Genomic DNA, 16,430 nt, shown 5'->3' on the forward strand with positions numbered 1-16,430 from the left:
TGCAGTGAAGAATCACTAAAATGTTTTTTTTTAAAAAAAATCCATGAATCACACCTAACAAAAAGAAAAATTAACACATTTAACTACCCCCAAGTTAGCTATATTTTAAGATAGAAAGCCAGTGAAATTCCACAAAGAGCAAAGTAAGAACTGAATAATCTTCAGCCAAGGACATAAGAACAAACACATCTCCTGTGATAACAGTGATGCCATCTGCAATGTCCTGATAGAACAAAGCGTGCTTTCGTCTTAAATGCACACGTTACATGCAAGTCAATTATTCTGCCCCAAGAAATGGAAATCAGATTTCTGTGATCCAGCCGAAAATAGCGAGGAATAAATTCTAGTAACATCAGAAGTAGTTGTGAGGACTTGAAGGTCATGTTTACCATGAAAGAGGTGGGTGTTTTTCCCCGCTCTCTTTAAGGCACCACATCCTCCTTTCTTTGCTTTCAGGGGGAGGTTATTCCTTCCCTTTTCTCTGCATTAAGTACAGAAGCGGAGGAGGGAGTTAGGCCTTCATCGGCCAATTACTCCACTTCGCTTGACGCACATGCTGGGACGGGAAGATCTAGCAAAGCAGACTGTTCCTGGCATTTTCCGCAGCTCTCGTGCTTCCGAAGAGTCAGGGCAACAGAATTGAGAACTCTCTGACAGAGCTGTACTCCCACAGTTCCAAATCTATTTGCAACTGCTGAGCAGCTTGGTGCCAAAATTACTGAATTTTAATGAGCCTTCTACCCCAACCGTCAAAGCAAGTTTCTTTTGAAGTAAGTGCTTTGGATTTCACATTAGCCCTGCAGAAAAAAAAACACACACATAGAAAGCAATATTTGGTCTCTATTCGCAATTTTCGGATGCCACTGAAGAAGAAATAATCAGAGTGATGAAAAACTTTTCTTAAATTGCTGTAAATTGGAGTATGGTACAACCCCTGTATCTGTGGGGATACATTCCTTGACTTTATGTGGATATGGGAATCTGTTGAAAGCATTCTCCAAATTTATCTAATGCATGCCAAAACCATGTTAAGCTACTATGTCCTACATTGGGGGTGAGATGTAAACACGGAGCAAATTCTTGCCCACTTCGGAATGCATGGCCCAAGTAGATGGGTCCAAGGAAGGGCAGCTATGAAGCCACTGAACAAGATCCTTAAGTGCAAAGACATACTACTGAATGCCAAAGTTAGGACGGTTTGTGCCATCATATTTACCATTTCTATAGATTATCATTGTGTAAACTGGACAGTGAGAAAAAAAGTTGATAGGAAGAAAATGAAATCATTTGAGATATGGTGTAGAGAAGAATTCAGTGGATACTTTGCAAACCTCTTCTGAATAAAATCTTCCCAAGGAAACTATGATAGGGTCACCATATGCTAGAGTCATACTGAAGGCACATAGCAATGACAGCCGCAAGCTTATATAAACACACTTTTAGTCAACTTGTTTGATTTGCATACCGTTTAGTAAAATGTGTTTATTCGAGAATGCCTCTTGAGTTAGCCTGCTTATCAACAGCTTTGTCAAAGCATCAAAAGGAAGAATACAGTAGCAGCAGCTTACCAGTAGGAGGGAAGAAGGGATTTTTAACCGTATCCTCTTGCTCTCAAGGACAATACTTAAGAAAGTAATTGGTGTGATTTTTTACAAGTATCCTTTTGCTCTTGAGGAGTAGATTTAAGTGGAAAAGATGACATTATAAGCCACAGAGCTTTGTTTTCTTCAGGCACTATGGCAGCAAGTGGGAGTGGTTGGACAGCATACACAAGTATGCAGCTCAGAACTGATAGGGTTTGGGTCCAGGCTGTTTGAAGGACCGTATCTCCCTGAGGAAGCCTATATGAGCCCTAAGATCTTCAAAAGAGACCCTCATCTTTGTCACAATAGCTTCTCAAACTATTTGGTGTAACCAGTGGAGAGAGGCTTCTTCCTGGAACCCTCGAAGAAAGTCTTCCAAGGCTGGAATGGCTCTCTCCTTGTTCTCCTTCTACCCACAATGGAAACAATCATATTTCATCAGGCTTTTAGAAACTGACTGTATTGGTTTTTTAATGGTGTGGTATACTGTTCTGTAGATTTATATATGGTCGTTTTAATGAATATTTAATGGCCTTAACCATAGATGGTTCCCTTAGTTTTTACATTTCATTATAATGATTATTTTTATTATTATTTAATGGTTTGACTCTGGAGCCTGGGGTTTGATTCCCAGCATGGCCATGGAAACTCTCTGGGTCATATTGGGCAATTCACACACTTTCAACTTCAGAGAACTGAATGATAGGCTTGCATTTGGGTTGCCATAAGTCAGAAACATGGAACAACACCATTAGATGGACAGATACACACTCACAGGCCCTCATCTTTATGGTGGTTCTGGTACAGGACAATGCTCTAGAAATCTCTAGGTCCTCTGAGAGACCATATTAATCAAATCCATGGGAAGAGGAATTGGGAATGTGACAGTTACTTTAATAGACAGAAATACTGATTGTATTTCTAAAGTTTCCCAGTTACTGCCAGACTTTACCCAGCCATTCCTTCCGCTGAAAGTCACAGGTGAAATTTCAATCCTTCATAACATGTCATCATAGCTGTCACTGTGTTGTGTAGTACCTGTCTGAACAGTGTGAAACGTAACAGTTTTCCTGACAGTATCCCCGGTTGTTTAAATAGGTCAAACCAGAGGTCTAAATTGCAAAGTACTCTGAATAGATTAAATGGTTGACTGTAAAGGATAAGAACCAAAAGTAATCCATAAGCAGGATGGGAGCTTATGGAAAGTATGTGTTTTAACATTTGTGGGTTCATCAACTGTATATGCTCACTAATACATTATGTGCAGCAGATTTTAGGAAATAAAAGAGAGGAAGGTTGGCAGAAATTTGTAACAATCCCTTTTGTTAGAAAGTATTTAATGCTTCAGACCCTGCTGTTCTTCTTCAATAGCTTAGTGTGGTTTGTGCAAATCCTCTTGAGGATAACATACTGTGAACATGCAGAAAGCCAGCTATATGGAAATTATCTGGCCCGCCGGATTTTATAGGACTCCATTTCCCACAATCCATGATCATTAAACATGTTGGTGGGGCTGATGAAATCATCATTATCATCAAATTTATAAGAGTTTACAAGAGACTCAAAGTGGTGAAGCTGGAATCCAGCACTACCTGGTAGGTCCTATTTCAGAAGCAATACATATGGTAGCTATTAGCTATATAATTTCTCTCTCTTTCTCTCTTTCTCCATACATGTGGTAGTAATTTGTAACGAGTTACTATTGAAAAATGGAAGCAATTAAGTTCTCTTTGGAAAGCACTAAACGAGGGTAATACATAATTGCTTCTAGTTACTTTTAAAGCTTACCTTTGTTGGAAGGATTTATTGACTCTTAATCCATTTCCAAAGTCAAAGTTATTGATCTCTCAAATGAAGTTAAAGAAGATAACAGAAAAGTAGCATACAGCAAACATGTAACATGTTACCTTTCAGCATTGCAATAATTAACAGCAACAAGTCAATGCAACAAATTATTTTTAAAAGGTAAGCCAAGCAACTTGCAAAGTAATTACCTTCTTTGCCCATCCTCAAATGATCTCAGGTAGAATTCTAGGACATACCTGAAAGCAGGGGTTCCTAACTTTTGGGCCTACAGGTGTTTTGGACTTCAACTCCCAGAAATCCCAGCCAGTTTACCAGCTGTTAGAAAGTGTGGGAGCTGAAATTCAATACACCTGGAGACCCAAAGTTTGGGAACCACTGCCCTAAAGACACCAAGTCCTATTTAATCATAGGAATTAACCAAGATCAGCCCAGGTTAGTAGTTAGATGTGAGATCATCAACAAATACCAGGTGCTGTAGGTTATATATCAGGGCAAGGATCATCTCTGAATATTCCTTGCCAAAGAAAACCCCATAAAATTAATGGGATTGCAAAAGACAACAGGCAACTTGCACACACATACCCACAATTTCAAATTTTAATTCAATATTTTAATTATGCTAGCCAAGGGCCATGAGAAATCATGGAGCTGTAGTTTTACAAGGTCTTTAGCATTCTCTGCCAAAGAGTGCTGGTGCCTCACCAAACTATAAATTCTAGGATTCCATATCACTGAACCAGTGTGACAAGTGGTACATTATACATTAATTCTACATTATAGACACATCCCTTAAGAGCACTTTAATTTTGTAGTTCGATTGGGCCCCTGGTTAATGCTAGCTAGTTCACTTATTTTGAATGTTAGCAATCATAACAATATAATATATATTAGTAGTGAAATCTAAAAACTTGAAAATGTTACCGATTTTGTTTTTCATAACTCTTGGAGTCTTCCTATTATGCACTGAAAAAATCCAGACCTTTATTGTATCTTTTGTTTCTTAGCAGTCAAAGATAGGGTGGGCAGAGATGTTGAAAGACTGTGAGGGAAATGAGGCAGCATTCCCCAGATGTTTTGGACAAAAACAGCCTCAGCTGAGGATAGCGTGTCTCTTCTAAATGAATGCCTGGAGGAGATAATGGGCTGAGTGAGGAAAACCAAATTAAAAGGAATCTAGACAAGGCAGAAGTACATACCATCAAAAGTCCAAACCTAGCAATGGAGATGTGTAAACCAGTTCCGGGTGGGGTCACACTCCCCCTGACAGACTATGAGCCCACACAGCCATATAACTCAGAATATCAAGGTGGAAAATCCCACAATATCTGCTTTGAACTGGGATATCTGAGTCCATGCTGCCATATATTCCAATACAAAGCAGATATTGTTGGATTTTATTTAGCTGTGTGGAAGAGGCCTGTGTTTGCAGCTTGGGAGTACTCCTAGATTTGTCTCCAAATGTCAGCCCAAGTAGAAGCGATAGTCAGGAGTGCTTATTGCCACCTTCAACTGATACACCAACTGTAACCAAGTCTGCCCATGCGAAGCAAGTGGACATAGCACTAAATGAAACATGCAGAATCATCACAGGATGCCTTAAACCTACACCTGTTGATAAACTCTACAAGTTAGCTGGCATTGCCCCTCCTGACGTGCGACGGGAAGTTGCTGCTAACTGTGAGAGAAATAAGGTTGAACATTGTGAAAGACACCCACTGCATGACTATCAGCCTCCTCCCACCAGACTGAAATCAAGGAAGGGCTTCATGAGAACCACCACTCCTCTTGATGTTCCTCCAGCAGCAGCAAGGGTGTCCCTCTGGCAGCTAAACATGGCAATCCCAACTGGATGGCCCCCCTCGAGGGTCTTCCTCCTGGGGCAAACCAAGAATGGGCAACTTGGAAGTCCCTGAACAGACTCAGAAGTGGAGTGGGCAGATCTAAAGACAACTTGGCAAGGTGGCATTACCTGGAGGAATCTTCCACTTTGTGTGACTGTGGAGCTGAACAAACAACTCCGCATATGTATGCTTGCCCACAATGCCCTGCCTCATGCACGGAGGAGGAGTTGTTTAAAGCTACGGACAATGCGGTTGCTGTTGCCCGCTTTTGGTCTAAAACTATTTAGTTGTTTGTGATTTCCTCTATTTTTTTCATCATTTTTAAAATGTATTTGTTATGCAATGCTTTTGACACGAAATAAATAAATAAACTGTAACCCTTAGAATTTGAGACCCTAAAGATTGAAGTGCATGTGCTGGTAACCTCAAAGTCGGACTTCTTCAATGCACTGTACATAAAAAAGGTAAAAGTTTCCCCTGATGTTAAGTCCAGTCGTGTCCGACTCTGAGGGTTGGTGCTCATCTCCATTTCTAAGCTGAAGAGCTGGCGTTGTCTGTAGACACCTCCAAGGTCATGTGGCCAGCATGACTGCATGGAGCGCCATTACCTTCCTGCCGGAGCGGTACCTATTTATCTACTCACATTGACATGTTTTCGAACTGCTAGGTTGGCAGAAGCTGGAGCTAACAGTGGGCGCTCACTCCGCTCCCAGGATTTGAATCTGTGACATTTGGGTCTCAGTGCTTTAACACACTTCATCACTGGGGCTCCTTGCACTGTACATTAAGTTACCTGTATTCCAGGTTCAGAAACTCCAATTAGTTTCTTCCAAAGAGCACTGGTGCCTCACCAAACTGTGACTCCCAGAATCCCATAGCGTTGAACCACAGCAATTCAAGTGGTGTCAAACTGCATTAATTCTACAGAGATCAGGCATGGGCAGACTTCAGCCCTCCAGGTGTTTTGGACTTCAACTCCCATAATTCCTAACAGCTGGTAAGCTGGCCTGGATTTCTGGGAGTTGAAGTCCAAAACACCTGGAGGACCAAAGGTTGCCTATGCCTGGTGTAGATGCATCCCTTCAAAAGCTTCACGAGCTCTTTGTTCATATTTGTTCAAAGTACAGGGGAGTCTCGTTCCCTGTACTTTGAATCCATTGCTTTTCTGAGTCTCTGGAGAAACCGAAAACAAGCCTTCTCCATCTTCAGTTTGACATCTTTTAAAATATTTAGCATGGCTATCATGTCTCCTCTTAACCTTCTGTCCTTCAGGATAAACATACCCAGGTCTTTTAAGCTGCTTCTCATAGGGACTCATGCTTTCCAAACAATTTTGATCACTCTTCTCTGAACACATTCCAGCTTGCCAATGTTCTTGAATGGTGGTGCCCAGAACTGGACATAGTATTCTATAGACACTATTCTCTTATTGACACTATGCTCTCTGCCTCGGAGTGTGGTGGAGGCTCCTTCTTTGGAGGCTTTTAAGCAGAGGCTGGATGGCCATCTGTCAGGGGTGCTTTGTGATTTCCTGCTTCTCGGGAGAGGGTAGGACTGGATGGACCATGAGGTCTCTTCCAACTCAATATTCTATGATTCTATGATTGATGCAGCCTAGAATAGCTTTGCAACCAATGCAACTTACCTTAGTGTTGGCTCACCATTCAATAATTGATTCAATGGGTCTACTGTAGTTCCAGTAGGAATCAAGTCAGCACATGCCACTTCTATTGCTGGTCAACAGAAAGTGAAAAAAGAGTATGTGACACAGAATTGAAGTACAGTATGTGTGTGTATGTTTAAGTGAAGAAGTAGTTCTGGAATTCAAGAAGTGAAAGTGAAGATGAAAAGCCAAAGAAGGTCAAAGCAAGGCAATGTGCACTTTAATGCTCAGGAGGGAGTCAGAAGAAAGAAAAGCCAGGTCTTCATGTGAAAAGCAAACCACAGAGATAAGACACTTTCTTTGTGTAGTCCTGACCTGATTTAAGTTTTAAATTTAGAGTTGTGGGATTCAGGGCTTGCAATATTCATTTCCCAGATCTTCCTCTATCGTCGAAAAGAAAACCACTTCTTGTATGTGAAAGCTCTCTGTGGGATCAGAATGAGTAAAAGCACTCTTAAATCATGGAATATAAGCAGTGGGATTCCAAGCATTTGGAAGAACTAAAGAGGCAAAGTGAGAGGACAGAGTTAGAACTGGCAAAGAATGGCCAGCAAGTTTTCTTCTGTCTTCTTTCATTGGGGAAAAACCTGAAAGCCAGCCATTCATTCATTCATTCAGGGAGCCTGTTGTTGTTGTTGTTGTTGTTGTTGTTGTTGTTGTTGTTGTTGACATTTTACCTTTTAGTCCAACCCTGTTTTTCCAGGCAGGAATATACAATAAAAGCATCTCTAACAGATGGCCATACATCCTTTTTTCAAAACTCTACAGAGGAAGAGATTCTACCACTCACCTTCACATCTCCAAGTTTAACATACCCAGATTCCTAAGCCACTTCTCACAGCTACTCCTTAGTTTTGTCTCCCTTCTCTGAACGCGTTCCAGCTTGTCAATATTCTCCTTGTATTGTAGTGCCCAGAACTAGACACATTATTCCAGGTGAGTTCTGACCAAAGTGGATTAGAGGGGTGCTATTATTTCCCTGAATTTAGACACCGTACTCCCAGTGATGCAATCAAGAATCACATTGGCTTTTTAAACAATCACATCATACTATTGAGTCATGTTCAACTTGTGGTTTACTAAGACTCCTAGATCCCTTTCACGCCTAGTTGTCAACCCAGGTATCACCCATTTTATTTATCTGCATTTCACTGCGGAGGGGGGGGGGGGGAGGCAAACTGTAGTGCTTTACATTTCTCCCTTTTGTAATCAATTTTGTAAGTTTTTGGTCAGCCTCACCAAATTGCAAATCGCAGCATTCCATATCATTGACTCATGGCAGTTAAAGTGGTCAAACTTGATTAATTCTACATAATACATACATCTTAGAAGACTGTAGATTGGGTTGTTTGAGGTGTGGCCTTGCAGATGTTAAGCTGCACATCCCTGAATTCCTCACCACTGGATATATTCTCAAAAACTGACCCCCCCCCCTCCCCAAAGATAAACTCAGTAAAGACTAAACAGAATTATGAATACACACACACACACACACACACACACACACACACACTTTAATACAAGTTCTGCAATACCAAAAAAGCTCTGTTCTAATGGTCCACAGTAGGACTTCTTCTCCAGTTGCCCGGACTAAACCCCTTGGGGGAGGTGAAGTGGAAATGTGTGCCTGTGAAACCCAGAACAATAAGGCTATTCTAAAATCCCCTAATAAAAGGAGTTTCATTCCATGTCTCAGAACTATACATCTCTGATTTTTTATGAAATATCATTTCTACCATACACATGGTTATATCTTTTTGGATTCCTACACCTATGTCCTGTATTAAAAAGTAACTAACATGATCTTGAGAAAGGGGAAACACAATTGCATAAGATGCAATCCAGCACATGGGGAAAAACTTAAAAATATCCTTAATGTTTATGTGCCCAAGACAGTGGTTCTCAACCTGTGGGACCCCAGGTGTTTTGGCCTACAACTCCCAGAAATCCCAGTCAATTTACCAGCTGTTAGGATTTCTGTAAGAAGAAGTATTTGCCAGCCACCTACTGTGATGTAAGTCCATCAAGAAGAGACAATGGCGGCTGGAATTTCCAGATTTTGTCAAAAGAAATTTCCATCTCCCGAGAGATGTATGTTTTCCATTAAACAAATTATATCTACAAAAAAGTCCTATTCTGTTCTGAGGCTCAACCTTTGTGCAAACTGGACATGAACAATATTCCTATCATGTATTGTTTAACATACTGATTGATCCTATGTTTATCCAACCACCTCCTTTCCGTGCAGGCTCTTTCAAATGACTCTTGCTCCAAATCAACCAGTGATAGCGGCTTGATTTTCCCGCCACAGAAGAAATTCTGTCCTCCCCTGATGTCATGAAGATTCACCAGCCAACGAGGAACCAGAATTAAACCAGGATGATTTCTGGCCTGTCACAAGAGGATGCTCAGGCTTTGAATGGCTGTCAAAGAGGATAAAATGACTTGCACTGTACTGCTTGGGTGTGTCTGATTCCTTTTGAGCTGAGACTCTGTATCAGACATCCTTTCAGGTTGGAAAGTAAATAAATTTCAGTTCCTTTGTCTTCAACCCAGTCTGCATGTCTTCATAGTAGCAGGGTTGACCTGGCATCGGATCCTCCTCCCACTCCTTGGTGGGTAGCTCCATTTAGGCTTCAATATGAGCTAGGGCTGATGGGTTGCGCACTTCAAAAGCACTGGAAAGGATGCACTTTTCTCACCCTAATCTTTGTTGTTGTGTGCCTTCAAGTCATTTCCTACCTATAGCAACTTTAAGGCAAACCTATTAAAAGGTTTTATTGGCAAGATTTGTTCAGAAATGGTTTACCATTGCCTTCTTCTAAGGCTGAGAGAGTGTGACTTGTCCAGTGCGTTTCATCGCCCAAGCAGGGATGTCAACTTTAGTCTTAAGTGTCACAATCCAGTGCTCAAACCATTCTTATATGTTGTCTCCCTCACTTCTATTTAGATTATCTGAATTTTGCTCACACAGAGGGAGCCAAGAATCATATGCTTAACTATGGAATTCTAACCCTCCTGCCTCATAAACTCCATCTGCTCATTTCTTGCAGCATTTGTAAGGAAAGGAGTTAATACCTTAAATCCTCTGCCTTATTGATAAACCATTAGTCACTTTTCTTGCACATTAGCAAGGAAACTCTCCCAAAGAAATCACGGCAGGCTTCCTCACAAAAATGGCCAGTCCGTTATCGACTTTCAGTTTACCTTTTTTACATAAGGTCTGTAAAAGAAGTGCAGAGCTTGAAAAATAGGATATAAATGAGGCCTTTAAATTAGCAGAAGGAGCTTGGGATATCTTTACAGCATCAGTAGTTAGTAGTTGATGCATTCCTTCTAAATCTCAACTTTGCTGGTGCTGCAAGTCCCACAAATTAGCATAACAATCCCTAGAAAAGAAATGAGTCCCCAGACTACATGCTTTCCTGCATCTCCTTTTTGCATTCATTACCAGGAGTCCTGTCTGTGGGTTTTTTTATATACCATAAATGTTCTGCTCACATGATATAATGCAACACTTAATGTTAGTTCTTCCTCTTATACTCCTTCCCTACCTAACTTGATTGTGTCTCACTACCACACTCTTATGCCCAACAATCCCATAAAGCTGGTAAGGACTCTATAAATGACATGTCCCATTATGCTCTTTTAATATCAGTTTTCGGCTCTTGTTACTCCAGAGACTCCCTGAGAGACAGTGTGAATTGTAATTGTGTAGTTCTTCAATTCACTCTTCCGATGTGCTTTATTGAAGAATATGGATTTCTTCAGCATATTATGAAACAAATACCCAACAAATCCTTTAAAAAAAAGGGGGGGAGGCACATTGTGGCATCTGTTTATCTCTTTTGTGTTCTTAAAATAGCACAAATCTCATTTTAGAGCTACGATTCAAAGCTCAACAGTTTTTCAGATGCACTGGAGCAAAGGGTGGTTGCAGGGGGAAGGGGTTTCTTTTCAAATTTTAGGTGCAGAGAAAGAAAAGAAGTGTCAAAGCGTTATCTGCAAGGAGGAGCTTATAAATCTTCTCTGTGAGTAACCCTATCTCCTGCGTTCCCTTTAACTATGCAACCGTTGACCAAAGAAATCTTGGAAATCTACATTTTAAAAGAATGCTTTCTTTTACTTGCGTCATTTGGAAAGGAATTTGTCACTCCATTGTTAATAAGCCTTCAAGTTGACTCCAGCCTAGGGAGACCCAAGTGTAGGGTTTATTGATTTGTCCAGATTTGGTTCATCAGGTTGGACAAAGCATAATATTTGAGAACACAGAAATGCTGGACCACTCTAACCACCACTATGTCAGACTATACAGAGAAGCCATTGAAATCCACAAGCACGTGGACAATATCAACAGAAAGGAGGAAACCATGAAAATTAACCAAATCTGGCTACCAGTATTTAAAAAACTCTAAAAGCAGCACAGTTAATAAATACCAAAACTCTGAAAACAGGGTAATTCCAGACATGAAACAATCAAGGCCAGATAACACCTCCCAACAAAGGATTCCCCAGACAGGAAGCAACCAGCCTTTGAAGCTGCAAGGCCTTTCAATGCTAATCAAGGTGATGAATTGCAACATTCACACTTGCATCCAACAGACAAAAACTTTCTCCCACCCTGAACCTTCCAGAGATATATAAACCTTACTTGTTGAGTTTCCAACAAACCTCACAACCTCTGAAGATTCCTGCCATAGATGTGGGTGAAATGTCAGGAGGGAATGCTTCTGGAACATGGCCATACAGCCCGGAAAACTCACAGCAACCCAGTGATTCCAGCCATGAAAGCCTTCGACAACACACTGGGCATGTTTAATTTGGAGAATTCAGAGAGTTAGCATGATAGCCATCCTTGAACACCTGGATGCCATATTATAAGACAGGATGAGCCTGTTAGCTGGTACTCCAAAGACTAGAACATGAATCAATGGATTCAAATCACAAGAAAAGAGATTCCACCTAAACATTAATAACAACATGTTAATTGTAAGAGATGTTCAGCAATAGAATAGCAAAGGGCTTTATAATCCAAAGAGGATAATGTGGGATAAAAGTAACTTTGGAAAGGACTTACTGCATGACACCATGCTTAGAATCTCTCTTTGCTTTGATGGGGGAAAACTGCCATTGAATCCAAGAGCGCTGTTCTTCCACCACTCTTCCTTGTACAATAATGTCATTCCATTGCAGTCCTGATATTGCAAAGTAAAAGATCTCATGAGCAGAGCCGGCCCCAGGTATTTTTCAAGTGTAGGCGAACAGAATTTTGGCACCCCCCCCCCCCCAAACCAATCACTGAAAAATAAAAGTGTTGGATAAGTGAAAATGTTGGATAATAAGGAAGGATTAAGGAAAAGCCTATTAAACATCAAATTACATTATGATTTTACAAATTAAGCACCAAAACATCATGTTTTACAACAAATCAATAGAAAAAGCAGTTCAATACATGGTAATGTTATGTAGGAATTACTATATTTGCGAATTTAGCACTAAACATTGAACAGGGATATAGGGCAGTGTGGACTTAGATAACCCAGATAACACTCAGTATTAAAAAAAAACCCTCTAAAATCAGGACAATAAATAAAGAACAACACTCTGAAAACAGAAGAAATCCAGACAGTAAACAATCAGGGACAGCTAACACCTCCCAAAGAAAGATTCTCCCAGACAAGAAGAAGTCAGGCCTTGAAGCCACAGGGCCATTAAATGCTAATCAAGGTGATTAATTACAACATTCACACCTGCTTCAAAGAAGAGTTCTTTCTCTTATCTTCTACAGATATATAAACCCCACATACCTAGCTTCCAAGTTCCCACAAACCTCACAATCTCTGAAGGCCCCAAAGGTGGGCTCGCAGGGTGCGAAGGCGGGCCTGCGCCGGCTGGAAGGCCCAGCGCGGGCACTGGGAGGCCCGAAGGAGAAGGAGGCAGAGATTGGCGCCCTCCTCCCAGGACGATGGCGCCCCCAGGACAATGGCGCCACAGGCGAATGCCTAGTTTGCCTTATGGTTGGACCGCCTCTGCTCATGAGGATGCCAAATCTGAGGAAATAAAGGAGGAGGAAAGTAGGAAAAAAGTGCAGGCCACCAGCACTGGGCAGGGGCAAATGTGGGTAGGAAGTGAAACTATACAGAGTTCTGATCACAGCAATTCACATCAACAAAGTGTGAGCATTGCCCAATTGTGTCAAGGTGTGAGATTGTTCCAATAACATTATATTTCCTTTTGCTTAAAAGATACAATTCCAACAAGAAAAAGTTGGGTGGTGTAATGTCTTATTTCAGAAAATGATGGAGTTTCATTCTTTGGAAGTCTTGAACCCTATTGATACTAGAGCAGTGGTTCTCAACCTGAGGTCCCCGGATGTTTTTGGCCTACAACTCCCAGAAATCCCAGACAATTTAGCAACTACAGTAGAGTCTCACTTATCCAACATAAACGGGCCGGCAGAATGTTGGATAAGCGAATATGTTGGATAATAAGGAGGCATTAAGGAAAAGCCTATTAAACATCAAATTAGGTTATGATTTTACAAATGAAGCACCAAAACATCATGTTAGACAACAAATTTTGCAGAAAAAGTAGTTCAATACGCAGTAATGCTATGTAGTAATTACTGTATTTATGAATTTAGCACCAAAATATCATGATATATTGAAAACATTGACTACAAAAATGTGTTGGATAATCCAGAACGTTGGATAAGCGAGTGTTGGATAAGTGAGACTCTACTGTATTAGGATTTCTGGGAGCTGAAGGCCAAAAACATCTGGAGACCCCAGGTTGAGAACCACTGTCCTAGAGTAAACTCATTGAATGACTAGAATTTAACTATATGTTCACTCATCAGTTTCTTATGTAGGAAGTTGACTGTAAAATTGTGCTGGAGGAGCTAAACATTCTCAGAGGAACTATATTAATTAAATCCATGAACAATCATACTCACAAATTTTATACCCACAGTATTGAGGACTGACTGCATACAGATTTTTTTTAAGACAATGCTGTCACCCTGAGCTTTTTCTCTCTTGATCTGAAGATCATTGAAGAAGATCAAGGCTGTGAGAGTCAGAATTTTGCTACACTAACCTATTGTCTCACCACACTCACATTCATTAAGCAAATGGATAATACCATTACTGAAACAATCACTTTCACACTTCACCACAACTGCACAATTCTGGCGCTTGTTTAGTGTGACTTCCCTTGACCAGTCATCCTCACATCTTTACTTCCTATCCATGTTTGCCTTACCCAGTGTGGTTCATTTCTAATTTCCTTTCCCTCCAATCTTGCCACAACTGCACAGTGACAATTTTTGGTGGTGTTGCTAAATTTTTCTCCACTTAGCGATATCAAGACTACAGCGTAGGACATTATCACACAGGGAAGAGTGATGGAAGAACAGTGATGCTGGGTTCATTCACAGATCTTTCCGAACAATGAAAATGAATAATGCAATTATGATTCAAGCACAATGCAACCACAAGACACAGATGGCAGCATACAGTGAGCTCCATCCAAACAACAAGAACAACAACACCAACAACACTTTATTTATATTCCGCCCTATCTCCCCAAGGGGACTCAGGGCAGACCACAGTACACATACATGGCAAACATTCAATGCTGTTTCGACAGACAGGACAGAACAGAACAGACAGAAAAGAGGTATGTTGTCTCAAAGTCCAGTTTCGATGCTTTGGATGTTTGAGTTCGGATTCAGTCACGGGTGTGCTGTTGCTCCATTCTCTATGATGAAGAGCCATCAGGACTTTCTCCTTCCACCTTCCTTTTGGTCACCGCATTTCTGGTCTTGTTCTTTTATGATGACATAAAATACCTCCTCTGCTGAATTAGCGGTACCTAATTTCTCTACTTGTGGACCAAAAGGTCCCAGGTTCAAATCCTGGGAGCGGAATGAGCGCCTGCTCTTAGCCCCAGCTCCTGCCAACCTAGCAATTTGAAAACATGCAAATGTGAGTAGATCAATAGGTACCGCTCCGGCGGGAAGGTAACGGCGCTCCATGCAGTCATGCCGGCCACATGACCTTGGAGGTGTCTATGGACAACGCCGGCTCTTTGGCTTAGAAATGGAGATGAGCACCAACCCCCAGAATCAGACATGACTGGACTTAATGTCAGGGGAAACCTTTATCTTTAAAGGTTTCTCTACTTACAGCTCTAAGCTGTTTTTGAACTGCTTAGGTAAACAGTGAGCTGGGCTTGATGGTTGAGTGCTCACCCCAACCGGGCTTCTAACTGGTCACCTTTTGGTTAGTAGGTCTTAATACTGCTGGTGATTTACCAGGTGTGCTAGAGCCCATCCCAAGGATGCTTTTATTGTGCTGAAATTGTGCTCTATCAAGCTTATGAAATAAAGTCCTCCTCTGTGATGCCTCATGGGCCTTGTAGTCCTGCTCCTAGTGCCATCGTGGCAGATGAAGACGAAAACATGGGGTTTTCGCCGGTTCAACAAGAGCCGGAGTCCTTTCACCTGCCAGATGTTGATGTTTGTCCCCAAGAATTCAGTAAAACAGACCTTGGACATTCCTCGCCTCCGTTCCCTAGAAAAGAATCTTACTGTGCTGACAGAGGAGTCAGGGAACAGAATCGCAGGAGTTTACGGATTTCTGCCAAACAACAGGCTGATTAGACCTGCTTCCCTTGGGAAATTCTAAGGAGTCTTGCATCTGGACAAAGTTGGGTTTCGCTTCCCGTTCTCTAGGGAAAGAGATTGTTGGCGGGAAAACGAGACCCCAATATAGGTGCCTGACGCGGGAGAATCTTTGCGGAGTCAACAGAGCAGCTTCAGGAGTAAGATCGTGTGTGGACTTCGTAACCCCAGTTCCTTGCTTCCCGGATTAAGTATTCAAGACTTGCCTCGCTTTGCTTTTAACCACGGACCTTGTTCTAAGAATCACTGTTTGTCTTGTATCCAGCCTTGTATCCAGCCTTGTATCCAGCCTTGTATCCAGCCTTGTTTCCAGCCTTGTTGTCATGCTACCTAGGACTCCTGAGACTCAGACATTTCCCCACACTATTGCTTGGCAATAGTGTGTGTTTTGGTATTGGATAAAAACATTGAACTCTAATATCATTTATTGGACAATACATTTTTGGACTATATTTGACCTCATCTGAAAGGTCCACTTCTGAACTATATTCTTCACTTGTTTTTATTACTTTTATACATTTCCTTAATAAAGATATTAGATAGAGATTGGCCTCCGTGTATGGTTCTTGGTGCCCTGCTGCCACGGGTCTGACATCCTCACAGTCAGACCCAAAATCTGGAAACTCTAGGACTAATATGATCCATATTTGCTGTGGTAATTTTCCAGAGTATTGTCAAAGCATGGAACTACTCTCGCTCTTCCACACTGAATCCCAATGCCTTAAAAAAAACTAAACAGAACAATCTGATCCAGCAGGCCAGAGACAGGCATTAGCTATGCATTGTTTGCCCTGCCAGCTGCTTGACAACCCTTCATGATTTTTTTTTCTTTTGCAACCCCAGTCAAGCAG

The 16,430-nt window shown here is 41.4% G+C and overlaps 1 long non-coding RNA gene across 1 annotated transcript; it reads left to right on the plus strand.

The window, feature by feature from the left end:
- Positions 1-466: 466 nt before the first annotated feature.
- On the plus strand, positions 467-9,444 carry LOC134298781 (uncharacterized). The gene is made up of 2 exons (XR_010005860.1): positions 467-770; positions 9,142-9,444. It is a non-coding gene; the product is annotated as an uncharacterized LOC134298781 (long non-coding RNA).
- The last annotated feature ends 6,986 nt before the right edge of the window (positions 9,445-16,430 follow it).

Source organism: Anolis carolinensis, chromosome 4 (assembly GCF_035594765.1).
Source record: "Anolis carolinensis isolate JA03-04 chromosome 4, rAnoCar3.1.pri, whole genome shotgun sequence".
In the NCBI taxonomy this organism is placed as follows: Eukaryota; Metazoa; Chordata; class Lepidosauria; order Squamata; family Dactyloidae; genus Anolis; species Anolis carolinensis.